At 36.7% G+C, this 5,550-nt stretch overlaps 1 pseudogene; it reads right to left on the minus strand.

Moving 5' to 3' along the window:
- Nucleotides 1–3,459: 3,459 nt before the first annotated feature.
- Nucleotides 3,460–4,315, minus strand: LOC131814616 (small ribosomal subunit protein uS17m-like; annotated as a pseudogene).
- Nucleotides 4,316–5,550: the final 1,235 nt, after the last annotated feature.

A 5,550-nucleotide genomic window follows, 5' to 3' on the forward strand; every position in this document is an offset into this window, starting at 1 on the left:
TAACATCCTTTTGTAAAAGATATGGATTACAAAAAAAGAGAAACTTATTTCAGCCCTCATGGCTTCTTTATCCACTTTTCTCTTTTTTTCCTATCCCAATTACAGCTTGATAAAATATGACATAATAAAAAATTTAAAATTGCTTCATTTGTAGTGCATTATGATGTAGGCCTATGTAGCTAACAGTTCTGACTGTAATTAGTGACCTTTTATTAACTGGATTATTGTATTGAATTACTAAATCATGAAGACAATTGAAACAACCAAATGAAAGTTTTTGCAGTCTGGAAGGAATTACTCAACATATAAATAAAACAACGTCAGCCAGTTGCTCTGTGACTGTCATACTGTGTTCTCATGTTCATGAATCAGAAAATCAGATGCTGGGATGTGAGCTCAATGAGCTTGTTAAAGGGGCTTGTCTGTTTTGGTCAGTTTATCCCCAGTGTCAGTTGGCTGTTTTGGTTAGTTTACACCCAGTAGAATAGGCTCAAGGCATATTTGTTGATGACTATTGATAAATGTTAATTTACTAATTTACTGATAAATATTAATAGGTGATTAGTATATAAATTATATATATGGAATTAAGTCTTGTTCAGTTGTATTTCTAGGTGGGACATGGACTGAGTGGTAAGGGTAGGGTGGAAATAGTGGAAAAGTTTCTCTCTAGACCCAGAATAGTTACCACTTTTGGTACTCTCATTCCTTTGATAGATCTAGATTTCCATTTGATATTATTTTTCTTCTGCTTGAAGGATTTCCCTTAACATTTCCTGTAGGGCAGGTTTGCTATTAATAAATTCTTTCAACTTTTGTATGCCTGAAAATGTCTTTCACCTTCAATTTTGAAAGCTATTTCACTGAGTTTAGAATTTAAAATTGACATTTTTTTTCTTTTCATACTTTAAAGATGTTGCTCCATTGTCTCTCTTTTTTTTTAATAGCTCATCTTATTTTTATTTTTATTTTTTATTTTTTTTCAATTTTGTTTTTTTTAAATTTATTTTTTATTTTCAGCATAACAGTATTCATCATTTTTGCACCACACCCAGTGCTCCATGCAATCCGTGCCCTCTATAATACCCACCACCTGGTACCCCAAGCTCCCACCCCCCCGCCCCTTCAAAACCCTCAGATTGTTTTTCAGAGTCCATAGTCTCTCATGGTTCACCTCCCCTTCCAATTTCCCCCAACTCCCTTCTCCTCTCTATCTCCCCATGTCCTCCATGCTATTTGTTATGCTCAACAAATAAGTGAAACTATACAATAATTGACTCTCTCTGCTTGACTTATTTCACTCAGCATAATCTCTTCCAGTCCCATCCATGTTGCTACAAAAGTTGTGTATTCATCCTTTCTGATGGAGGCATAATACTCCATAGTGTATATGGACCACATCTTCCTTATCCATTCGTCCCTTGAAGGGCATCTTGGTTCTTTCCACAGTTTGGTGACCGTAGCCATTGTGCTATAAACATTGGGGTACAGATGGCCCTTCTTTTCATATCTTTGGGGTAAATACCCAGTAGTGCAATGGCAGGGTCATAGGGAAGTTCTATTTTTAATTTGTTGAGGAATCTCCACACTGTTCTCCAAAGAGGCTGCACCAACTTGCATTCCCACTAACAGTGTAAGAGGATTCCCCTTTCTCCACATCCTCTCCAACACATGTTGTTTCCTGTCTTGCTAATTTTGGCCATTCTAACTGGTGTAAGGTGATATCTCAATGTGGTTTTAATTTGAATCTCCCTGATGGCTAGTGATGATGATCATTTTTTCATGTGTCTGATAGCCATTTGTATGTCTTCATTGGAGAAGTGTCTGTCCATATCTTCTGCCCATTGTCTCTTGATTTTGTTCTTCGTGACGAGAAGTTTGCTGTCATTCTTATCTTTGGTCTCTGTACTTCATGTATCTTTTTTTTTTTTTTCTGTCTTCTTTTTAAGTTGTTCTCTTTATCATTGGTTTCAAGCAGTTTGATAACAACATGGCTTGCTGGAGTTCTATTCATGTTTTCCCATACTTGGAGTTTGTGATGCTTCTTGGCTCTGTCATTTTAATTTTCATCATCTTTGGAAAATTTCAACTATTATTTCTTCAAATAGTTTTTCAGTCCCACACCTTTCCCTTGACTCTCTATTTACCTAGCTATAAGCTCCTTGAAATCATCTCATAGCTCACTGATGCTCTGCTCATTTTTCCATCAGTCTTTTTCCTCTGAGTTTCATTTCGGATAATTTCTATTGCTGTGTTTTCAACTTTATTAATAATTACTGAAGTGCTTGATCTGCTATTATTTTTCATCTCAGACATTATATTTTTATATCTCTGTAAGTTTTCACTTGAGTCCTTTTATGTCTTCCAAGTCACTGTGAAACCTCAATCATATCACTTTCCTCTAATATCTTGAACAAGTGGGATACAGTTTTAATAACTGATCTAGTGTCTTTGTCAAATTATAATTTTTTGGTTTATTTTTGTTTTTAAGATTTTTGTTTATTTATTTGACAGTCAGAGATCACAAGCATGCAGAGAGGCAGGCAGAGAGAGAAGGAGGGAAAGCAGGCTCATTTCTGAGCAGAAGGCCTGATGTGGTGTTCGATCCCAGGACCCTGGGATCATGACCTGAGCCGAAGGCAGAGGCTTTAACCCACTGAGCCACCCAGGTGCCCCAGGTTTTGTTTTTTAAATTAATTTATTTTTTATTATTTACTTTTTTATTATGTTCAGTTAGCCAACATATAGTACACCATTAGCTTTTGATGTAATCAAATTCTAATTCTATGATCCATATATTTCGATTGATCGATTTTTCACAATAGGTCAAATTTTCTGTTTATTTGCATGCTTGGTGTAATGGGTTGAATTGTGTTCCTCTAGAAACTCATATGTTGAAGTCTTAACCTTCAGTACTTCAGAATGAAACTTTTTTGGAGACAGGGCTAATACAGAATTGATCAAGTTAAAATGAGTTCTTTAGGAGAAGCCCTAATCCAATAACTGGTGTCCTTATCAATAAGGGAAATTTAGAAGCAGACTTATACACAGAATTAGCCATGTGACATGACACAGGGCCATCTACAAGCCAAGGAGGAAGGCCTGAGCAGATCCTTGCCTCCCATCTCTCCATTCCTTGAAGGAACTAACCCTGCCAACATCTTGATTTCAAACTACTACTCTCCAGAACTGTGAGGCAACCAATTTCTGTTAGGTCACACAGTTTGTGGCATTTTGTTATGCAACCCTCGCAAACTTAATTACTTGGTAGATTTTTTTTTTTTTTTTGGACAGAATTTTCAAGTTTTATTTTCTATGTTTCAACATTCATAATACAAACTTTAATATGATAAAATCTGACCCCAATCAGACTAATTATTTCCATTTGTAACTAGTTAAATCAGAAAAAAATTTAATTTCAAATATATGCCACCAAAAATAAATATTCACTTAATGTAGTCTTATCTGTTTTTTATCAAAAGATATTTCCTCCCCAAATAAAGATTCTAAAATAAATTCAAGATTCCTTTGAAAGAAAAAAAAAAGGATACCTTCTAACACAGTGAGCTTATAAAACAATGCTAGGGGACTGCAAGGCACACTTACTCTAAGAGGAAAGTATGTCCACTGAAAAGGAAATTTAAAACATGACCTTAAACTTTTATGAAAAATTTTAACGGCCTTTACTTCATTTACTTTTAGCTATTCCATAAAGACCGGGAGAGAAATTAGTTTGTAATGAAACTTAAAAACATTTCTTTTTCCATAAAGCAAACTTGTCAATCTTTCCCTTTGGCTCCTTCTTCCAATCCTCCTTCACTGTGCTGAAGAGCTTTTGAGTTCTTCCAGATTTTTGGGTAGGCAGGTGGTTTCTAAGCTGACTGGGCTTTCCAGGTAGGTAGTTCCTGCACAGGGTTTTCCAGTCACTGGATCTCTGACTCGTCTGACTTTGAAAATGATCTCGGCCAGTTCATGTTTCACGTGCTTTGTTCGTGGAACAGGTAGAGCTTTGAGAAGCACAATATCCCCAACTCTGCACTGCTGAAGAGCATCGTGGGCAAAGTAGGTTTTTCGTTTATTAAAATACTTTAATAAATAGGGATCCAAAACAAGTCTGGTCACTCTCACTTTGGCTGTTTTTTTGCATTGCTGTTCCAATCACCTTCCCCACGACCCACTTGGCGTGGACGGACGAACGAACTACTGACATCACGTGGCTCCCGTCACCGGGCCTAACCCTCCTCGGGATTCACCCACTGCAGCCGCAGGACGCGGGCCGCGCTCGCCAACGCGCTCCGCTTTCCCCGCGCGTGGTGCGGACGGGCGGTAGATTTTGATTAGATGTGAATTTTACCTTGTTGGGAACTAGATATTTTGTGTTTCTAGAAATATTCTTGATATTGGTCCTGGGATCCAGTTAAGTTACTTGGAAGCTGTTTGATCCTTTCAGTCATGCCTTTATTGCTTGGTGGGGGCAGAGCAGTATTTTGTCTAGGGCAGATTTTGCCCCACTGCATAGGCCCGAGCCCTTTTGATCACTCAGTCCGATGCCTCTTTAATTATTACTTTTCCCACTGCAGCTGGCGGAACAGGAACTATTTCTAACTTTTTGTGAGCTCTGAGAATTGTTTTTTCTAATCCTTTTGAGTGGTTGTTTCTCAGACCATGGATAGTTTCCTCACACATGTATGTTGACTCTTCGGTAGCTGAAGGCTCAAGGGAGACCCACTGCGTATCTCTAGAGCTCTCTGTTCTCTGGTATTTTTCCTTGAAAATTCTAGCTATGTTAGCATTCCTGGATTCCCAGCTCCAGCTCTTAGCTCAGGGGAGCTGCCAGTCCCAGCTGGAAAGTCTTGTGTCTCACGTGTCTCATACATCCACCCATCAGGCTAACCCGGGCATATTCTCATGGATATGGCAAAGGGGCATTATTGGAAAGAAAGCAAGTTCATTCGTCAAAGAAAATTACATGGGTGAGCCCGGAAGGACTATTTCTGTGGCCAATTTCCACAACTAGTTTTATGATCCTTATTATATATTGTCAAACTATTCTTTAGAAAGCATATACAGTATTGCCAGTGTGTGTGTGTGTGTGTATACATATATATACATATATAAATAAATATATTATATATATCATATTTTATAATAAATAAATAAATAAATATTTATTTATTTATTTATTTATTTGTGTTATCTAGCCAGCTTTGGGTTTTACATTTTTTGTTTATATGTTCAGTGCTTAGTTTTATACTTGGTTTTTCTTCTTGAGGAAATTGTTTCTGAGCCATCTATAATATTACTCTTTTCTGATTCTTGTTTCTGAATATATATAGTATAATGTCTTTTGATTATTCTCACAAATAATCATCTAGACTCCAGAAATATTGATTACTGTATTTTTTCTTTCTCAATTAACTTATATTAATATATTAGATATAATCAGTACTTTATTTTAAATCTTTATTTTAAAGATTTATTTATTCATTTGAGAGATAGAGAGAGTGTGTGTCATTGGAGGCAGGGTCAGAGGGAATAAATCCCATGCAG

Source organism: Mustela lutreola, chromosome 14 (assembly GCF_030435805.1).
Source record: "Mustela lutreola isolate mMusLut2 chromosome 14, mMusLut2.pri, whole genome shotgun sequence".
Taxonomy (NCBI): domain Eukaryota; kingdom Metazoa; phylum Chordata; class Mammalia; order Carnivora; family Mustelidae; genus Mustela; species Mustela lutreola.